This window comes from Anguilla anguilla, chromosome 12 (assembly GCF_013347855.1).
Source record: "Anguilla anguilla isolate fAngAng1 chromosome 12, fAngAng1.pri, whole genome shotgun sequence".
NCBI classification, from domain to species: domain Eukaryota; kingdom Metazoa; phylum Chordata; class Actinopteri; order Anguilliformes; family Anguillidae; genus Anguilla; species Anguilla anguilla.
The window spans coordinates 39,956,388-39,965,856 of NC_049212.1; positions in this window are offsets into that span (position 1 = coordinate 39,956,388).

A 9,469-nucleotide genomic window follows, 5' to 3' on the forward strand; every position below is an offset into this window, starting at 1 on the left:
AGCAAAAGGGGGTGAGTTTCAAAGCCACACATCACAGCCTTTGTGTGCATGTACAGCATGTATTTATGTACGTATGCATGTATGTATGCACAGTATGCATGTACGTATGCACAGTATGTACGTATGCATGTATGTATGCACAGTTTATGTATGTATGTACAGTATGTATATGTATGCATATATGTATGCACAGTATGTATGTATGCATTTATGTATGTACAGTGTGTATTTATGTATGTATGCACAGTATGTATGTATGTATGTACAGTATGTATATGTATGTATGTATTTTTTTTAATAAGATCTACAGTGAGCTCCATAATGTTTGGGACAAAGACATATTATTTCTTGATTTCGCTCAGTAGCCTACTTCACAATTCATGTGTGTTTAAAGTGCACGTTCTCAGCCTTTTTTTTTCTTTTCTTTTTTTCTTCAAGGGTATTTTTATACACTTTGATTTCACCATGTATAAATTCCAGTGCTTTTTTATACATGGCCCCCTCCATCGCATATGAAGGCACCATAATGTTTGGGACATCTTAATGTTACATAAAAGAGGGATAAGCCCCTGGGTGCCTCTCACAGTTCAGTGCGAGGATTCACGTTTTTTCAGAAACATCACTCGGAAGCTAGCTAGTGATCAAAACGTGCGATAGTTAGCTAAGTAATGTCTTTGACATTGCCAGATTGCGCTTACTAAGATCTTGCTTTGACAGTTTGCTAGCTAGCCTGCTGTCCAAGTTAGCTGAACGAAATTATGTTAGCCAAGAGCTAGCGGCCATGTTGTGTAGTTGCCCCTAATTCATGTCGGTGGAGTGACTGAATATTCGATGTAGCGCAACTCATACTACGATTCGTCAAGCCATATTCACTGATTATAGCCATGTACGTGGTGCATGGCCCACAGCCACAGGTGCTCAGTGACACTTGACCTCCAGGCCTTCCCAGAATTCAGCGAGCCTGACGGGTGTGAGACGGGTGCGGTGTGTGATTCTGCCCTCGATCGGTCCATGTTTCGCGCAGATGGACGATGTGTGTACTCCATCCAGCGCTCCCTTCCCAGAATTCCCTGGGGATCTTCTCTCCCTGCTTCGCCTCCCAGAGAGCTTCCGTGGGCTCTAGGGATGTGAGACGGAAAGGATGGGATTTGCTCTTGGATGTATGATAGTATTCCCTCCAGGACAGGTACTGGTGTGAGGAATGTGTGCAGTGGTGAGCCAATGGGTGGACTAGGGAACGGGGAGAACCTGTAATTAACACAGCTGCAAATCTGTAGATTCCTGAAGAACTGATGTCGAGGCAGGGTGATTTTTTTCCCAGCTAATTGCTGGAAGGATGCAAAAAGTATTATGAATATGCAGGTCCTTAAAAGTTTTAATACCGATGTCGGACCATGTGTTAAGTGCACACAGTCAGTCGAGATGGAGGAGAAACATGATTAGAAGCTAATGGGGCTAAGGCTAAGTATGTTTTAAGACCAAAATATGGGTCCACGTTCTAAGAGAGGTTTTAACCAACACATTATTTGTGCAAATGGGGGGGGAATTAATGGGGGGAACGTGCCAATGCCGTAAGTGATACTGGCTTAGAGGAAGCAGCCTCCATTTTAACCCATTAAAAAGTCTGATTGTGGAGAGAGATGCTCTTTATTCATGTCCGGTCATGGCAGCGTACAAGCCATCCAAATGAGTAATGTCCCCCGTTAACTTGGTTAGTTTTTCCTTGGTTAGATCTTTTTTTCTTTCTCATGACTGACATAAAAAAAAATTTTTTTTCATTCAAATCACTTATTTCTGATCTTACACCTAAATGGGATACAGTCCCACTCAGTAATTTTGGCTGCTAATAAAATGGTAGTGCTTACAACGAGAAAAGAACAAAACAAAGATATGGTACTATAGGATATAATTAACCTCCTAATAAAAATAATGATAAATATCCTGATGAAAACACTTAAATTGAAAAAAAAAAAGTATTTAAAATGAGTGTCGGACTGACACCACTTGTTCATCGTCTGTCTTCCGTATCAACTGGCTGCTATCAGTTGGCTGAAAGAGAAGCATCTCTCTTCTAACCGACGCTAGTTCTTCTGTAGTACCGTGGGCCTGAAGTGTGTAAAAATTTGGTAAAATTGTGTCGTGCTACTCCTGTTCTGTTTGCTTACGGTACTTCTTTGAAGTGCCGGCAAACAAGCAACAAATTCTGAGCCGATGGAAGAAAACACTTCAAATTGCACCGAGTTGCATAATGATGACTACGCAGCCTTGAGATGATTTTTTTATTTTTTCATCCTGGAGAACCTGCAGGTGTGTCTACCCGTCATTGACAGTTATGTAATCAGTTACACACTTCCGAGACCAGAGAAGGACTCCAAAGCTGCATTTGAATTGCACATCTTTAAAGTAATTTGTCTGGCGCACATTCCAGCCCATGGAGAGAGCGACGTATTAATATATCACTTCCACCGAAATATAAAATCCGGGTTTCACTTTTGAAAGGTGAAAGTGCGACTGATAAATATTTTGGAGAGCTGCCCTGCTTTTGTCCGAATTATAATTCTGGCGCAGGGAAATGAACCTGTTTAGTCCATTACACCATCAGCCTGAGATTGGATTGTCCCCTTCGGTTGCAGATGAGGTTCGTGCTAATGCATCCTGTGGTATCGGTGCCCTCGGCCAAAAAATAAATCAATAAACCAAAATAAACATTTTGAACATCCTTCATCTAATGAACGGAGGCAAGCATGTTACTTTTTTTTTTTTTTTTTTTTTTTTTTTTTTTTTTTTTGTCCTTACAGAACATTTGTTAGATGGACACTGAAAGGAAAATGATATCGAAGAATTATGAAAAGTAAATCTGGCCAAAGATGCTTGTGGGCGAGTTCCAAACAAAGACAGAAACGGGTCTGAATGAGAGGTCCGGGCATTCTGCGTGTGACAGTAATGCAAAAAATAATAATAATAATAATAATACATTGTATTTATGTGCTTTTCCAAGTGCTGAAAGAAAATAGACACATAGCAAAGCAAAGAAAACAATAGAGCACATCATAAAAATCAAGTGAGTATGAAAACAGAGAAAAAAAATTTGAACAACATAAGGACAATAGAACTAAGCAAGTAAAAACACTATGAGTAGCAAACGTAGCTGGGAAATTATACGTTGACTGTTATTTTGAACAAGTGAGATTTGAAAGTCAGTGCTGCATAGTGTTTGCATGGTGCGGTTTTGTCTGTCCAGTGTGTCTCTAGTGTAGCCGTGCGAGTTTGTAAATGTGTGTGTGGGAGGATCTCTCGGACGCACTTTTCACTTTGAGTTGATCACAAGCCGCGTCTCCTGGCTTTGAAAAATGCGTCCGCATCGATGATCTCCACGCAGACCGCAGCCTCACTGTGCTGAGTATAAATCACAGAGTGAAAATGGTGTTTGCCCACAGTGCTGACTCTATCACAAGAGTTACACTAAACCCAGGCACTGATTGGGTGATTAGGCCTGGCTCGCAGTTGGCTTTCCAATTGATCCCAAAGGTGATGGATGGGGTTGAGGTCAGGGCTCTGTGCAGGCCAGTCAAGTTCTTCCACATCGTTCTCAACAAAACCATTTCTATATGGACCTCACTGTGTGCCTGGGGGCACTGTCATGCTGAAACAGTGGCCTTCCCAAAACTGTTGGGGAAGCACAAAATCGTCTAAAATGTGATTGTACGCTGTAGCATTAAGATTAGCCTTAACTGGAACTAATGGGCCTAGCCCAAACCATGAAAAACAGCCCCAGACCCAGGGGTTTCCAGATACTTTTGGTCATACAGTGTTATATATAACTATTGGGCACTGTAAAGGCACCATTCTACTGGGGCCTGGTTTCTTTCTGTCTTCCTTTCTTTTTTGTTAGTTTTATTATTTATTGACTTTCTGTGTCCACTAAATCATTCTCAGTCCCTTACTTTTCCGTGCTCCTGAGTTTGTGTGACAGGACCGGCGATGTGGATCAAGGGCTGAACACCAGCTTCAGTGAAGGATAGAATAGTGGTGGCCCACGCACAATTATTTTTCCACAGAAGACCGAACCACAGAATACCAAGTCTGCTTGATTACACTAATTCCCAAAAATCTTAAAAAGCTTTAAAAAATATCCTAAAAAAGAAGCATTTACCAAGGCAATGAACTATTTTTTTCCTCTAGAGCAAAAAAATAAATAAATAAAAAAAACCCCAAGGCTCAAATGGCCAAGCACACATTTCAGAAGAGAAACCAAAAAGATTTTGTGTCTGCCCTTGATTTTCAAAAGTACAGAATCAGCTTTTCACGGTCTCCAGGTTTAATTAAAACGGGTCAAAGAGGAACGAAGTGGAAGTTCTCATGGTTCTCACGGGGGAAGGAGAAACAAATCAAAGGACCCACATGCCACAGAATAAGAATGTTGCCAGGAACAAGAAAGGCTTTTGGGTCTTTTTAAGTTTGCAAAAATACTTTGCAACCAAATGTCATTAAGCTAACGCAGTGCAACCATAAGCCTGACATAAGACCTGTCGTATCCAGCCATGACGGCGCTTTACAGCTTATAACTAATGTAATAACATTGTCATAAAGCAGGTATAAACTGTTAATTAACCAGATTTGTTGTTACCAAACCGATTCATGGACATGAACGCAGCATACGTTGTAACAGTGAACCGCTTATTTTTGACCATAGAGGAATTTCACCCTATCATAAGGAAACCGTACAAACTGCACCAGCTGACTGAGGAGACCGTGTAACCTGAACATGGTTACCATGGAACCATTTGTGAAGTACACAGATCGGCGTGGAAACCAGGGATCCGTACCTCCAGTCCTGTAAGGGCCGCAGTCTCCGCTGGTCTTTCTGTTTTCCTTTCAGTCTGCAGCCAATCGGGCACAAGGTGTGCCGACTCTTTAGCCAATCAGTGACTAAGTGGTGGCGTGCAGGAACACATCAAAAGCCAACAGACGCAGCCGCCCGTCCAGGATTTGAGTTTGAGATCCCTGATGCAAGCAGCACAGTCATAATAACCTCCCCTGACCTCATCCCGAGGTCCAGCGTGCTGGACATGGTAGCATCGGCATGGCAACAGCAGGTCAATGCGGGATGCCAGCTAAGTGCAGTTTTAGGGACCGGGTAGAAGACAAACAAGTCATTGGCTATATGATGCATTTTTACCCACTAACAGGTTCAGTGTTAATTCAACTCGGTTTATACGAAGCCAGTAGAATACACGGTGTGTACTCTCCCAGAACATTCTGTAACGTACGTGGCTGGTCTTATGTTATTTTCTGTGTCTGTCTTATTTGCCCACCGAATTGCATGATATATAAAAAGTGTGCAATAACGATAGATTGTTCTGTTTGCAGTGCCCTCTGCAAAGGCAGAAGGCCACATTGGCTCTGTGATAACCGTAAGAGTGCAGACGTGTGAAGGAAATCCGCTGATACACACAAGCTGGGGCTGATAAAACCACATCATAACTGAGGAACGATGTGCAGCATCCCACCTCCAGGGACCCCCGAGGGCCCCAGAAATGAATAATCCTCTTTATATGAGACAATACTGCAGCCCACACTGACAGCGCTAATTCTCGCCGAGGCAGACTGATAAAAAAACCACCACGGCGTAGACCAAAACGCAGACTGCAAAAAAGCAGCCACAGCATAGACCAAAACGCAGACTGCTAGAAAGCAGCCACGGCATAGACCAAAACGCAGACTGCTAAAACATATTGATCTATTCACAACGCAATCCAGAATGCAGTCAGTACAGACACATCTGAAAGGTCAAGGACAGACGGACAGGCAGTCAAATAAGATGGACAAACGTGCACACACAGCTGAAACAGGACAGACACACATGCATGTGGCCAGTAACACAGAACGGATAGAAAGACTACTATGTATACACAGCAAAATGTCCTGTGTTAATTCAACTCTAACAGAGTACAATATACTGTTTGAGTCTCATAGGGACCATATACTGTATACTCTATATACTGTACCCATACTCTGTTTGTTTAAATTGTACTGTGTAGAGGCCAAAATAAATGCACTTATAAGGCATATTACGAAGGCTACAGCTTTAAATGCCAGATATAGCAGTACAGTTTTACACAAAGGTAAAATAAAGGTAAAGTACCCAGGTGTATAAATGGTAGAGTAATATACACAGTTAAATGTTCGGTGCTAATTCAACTCTTCCAGAGTACATGTGGTCCATAGTGGACTCATATGCACTCTAGTGGACTCACATGTACTCTGTTAGAGTTGAATTAAAACTGGACATTTTGCTGTAGTAACACACACACTCGAGAGGTCCCGTTGGAGAGAAAACTGTGGATTGTAATTAGCTTTCGCCTGGAGCCCAGCTAACAGCATCAGTGCCAGTGCAGAAGAGCTGTGTTCTCACAGTCACCCTATTAAAAGAGTAAGAGTCGTGGTGCTGAAATGGGAGATGAGGAGAAGGGACTTCTGTAACACAGTGTACTGATCCTGCCATCCATTTAGCTGTGTGACATTTATGTATAAAAATAAATAAATAAATAGAAAATGGAGAGTTTATTCTTCCTTTTGACAGGCTTTCGCTGGCCTGGTAACCACACTGTGTGACTGATATGACAGGAGAGGCTATTGTATTCCTTAGTTGTGTTGCAGGGAACTATGCTTGAAGTCCATTGACAGAATCATTTGTGAACATTCTTCTTTTTGCTCAGGTCTTGAACTCACATCTGGCTGCCGAGGCTCATTGCGTTAGAAAAATGCCGCCTTTCTGTTCCAAATGAAGTAGTCACATTATTTCAGCTCAAAGGGGAATACATGTAGATTAACACCTAAAACTTGGATGATCATATCTGTCATTTACACAATGATCTCTCATAAGTTACAGTATGTTATTTTTTTGTCTGCAATAGGAGCAACACCGCCAATGACTTTTTAAAGCAATAAAACTATAGTGGTAATACAAAGAAATGTCATACGGGACTTGCATTCAAAATGAATGTGCAGATAGGTCCCTATAACTGTAAAGACACGGATGCTGACACTCATCCATGTTATTAGAGTGGAGATAAGCTGCTGCTAATCCAGGAAGTCGATGTCCACGTAACAATGGTGACATTGCATTTAGCCAGCATTTAGCTAGCATTACACCGTGTTACGGTACAGGCAGCTATTCCTAATGCTGGGAAATAATTGCGTTAGGGGAGGAGGAGAAAAGCCTCGGTCTGTGTTACGGCGTCTGATCCGTGGGCTTGCTTGCTGAACTGAAAGGAACAGGAGAAGCTTTGATGAGGAAAGGGAATTCTGGGAAGGGCCCTGGAGCTTGCTGGAGGGCAGCGAGAGAACGTGGTAACCGGGGGAACCGATCTGTGGATCCGTCAGAGAAAACGAACGACAGACAATGGCGGCAGAACGTAGATCAGAGGGATTATATGATTACGATTTTCACGGGGGATTCATAAACTAATGGCGTTTAAATCTAAAGGGAGGAGCAGACCAACAGCGTGTGCGTGCGCGAGTGCAAGTGGGCAAAAATGTCGATTTGTAATCGGTTAAAAATGGCTACAGGGTCTCCATGGTAACAAACCAAATCAGATGATTTTGGTGTGTTAGATTGTACTGTACTTCTAATTGCTCTCTTGTTAGCAAGAAATTGGATTATCATGGTAAATGCCCTTCCGACAGACAGGTTTTTCTGTCTGTACTTTATAACCAAGTCACAATACTATTTTACCACAATAAATAAATAAATAAGTAAAAGACCTATGTTTAATTGTGAGTCAACAATACCAGTATTAACAATACCAGAAAAGTGTGGAAATGACATTGTGAGTGACAGTCGTCAGGGCAACAAAACTAATGACATCTGTACTGTTTACGATCGGACTTTCGAGAGCAGATGAATCATGAACGTTCCTGAGCCATAGGCCAGCCACTGCATCTTAACACTTCCTGTGTGCGGTCTAGATGCCTTCTCATGCTTTGGAGACAGAATAACTACATTACATTACAGGCATTTAGCAGACGCTCTTATCCAGAGCGACTTACACAACTTTTTTTTACATAGCATTTTACATTGTATCCATTTATACAGCTGGATATATACTGAAGCAATTTCGATTAAGTACCTTGCTCAAGGGTACAACGGCAGTGTCCTTACCCGGGGATCGAACCTGCGACCTTTCGGTTACAAGCCCAGTTCCTTAACCACTGTGCTCCACTCCGTCCTAGAGTATGTTCACCTGCTTCCGTCAGATAATGGCCTTTGGGAACATGCTGTGTGTAGGATGTCCCCTTCGATCACTTGGAGCACCTCTAAGAATGCTTTTAGGGATGACCTCTGCAACATTAAGTCAACAAAAAGTCTAAAATAAATATGTTTTTATTGTGAGTATATATTTTTTTTTTAGTATGAGTGAAATTACTCTTTAACAATGTTTGTTAATGTAGGACACTGCAAATGCTGAACTTCAGTTTCATTATTTTTTTTCTTCTTTCTTCTTAACAGTCATTTTGCATGATGCAACACATACCTCATAAGTGAAATTGAGGTTTAAAGATTTTCATAATGCACTGTGAGTCACTGTGTTTAATATTACTGCTTGTCCCAGTGCACTTTGTGAGACTCCATTCAAGTTTCAAATTAAATTCAAATTTACATTTACATGTTCCCTGGGAAATCATTGATGTTTTGCCAGTGACTCATTACAATGATCGGACGTGTTAAATAACAGGAACTGTTTAGTTACCCTTTTCCTATCTATTGATTTTAGAATTAATCCAACTGTTTTTGTAATATTTCCTGGGGTTTACACTCCTGAATCTCCAGTTATCTATCATCTGAATAGATGGTCAATGTTAGAAAAGACTTTCCACAGCCCAAAAACCGATAAGGAAACTAGTCTTCTATCTCTTCTGGTCCCCCGAAATTCAATATCGTATACTGCAGCATAACCATCATTTATACATGGGCCCCCGACGTATTGGACTTCTAACTGTGAAATAATAAAATAAATAAAAATGATGTCATCTATCAGAACATGACCTTCTGTCGCTGCCTTTCTTATATATGGTCGTAAAAGGAGTGTATTTTTGAATGATACAAAGATCCACAACACAGCTATCAAAGACACAACACAGCTATCAAAGATAGTCCACTCTGACTCCGGGCGTCCATGTCTGACTGATATGTCTCTCTTTCTTGTCTAATTGCGGAACTGTCTGCTTCTAAAAAATGGCACCGGGACGCAGTTTCTGAAAAGTGCAGTGTGGTTCAAGCAGCTGAAAAATAAAGCATTGAGGAGGCAGTATAGAGGCCCAAACAGGAAAACATGAATAATAATAATAATAATAATAATAATGAGTATGAGCGCCAACTACAGGGGGAAAAGATTAACTGCAGCTTGGCAATATGCCATCAATAATGTGGCAGTAGATGCATGGGCTATAAGCACACAAAAAGCCA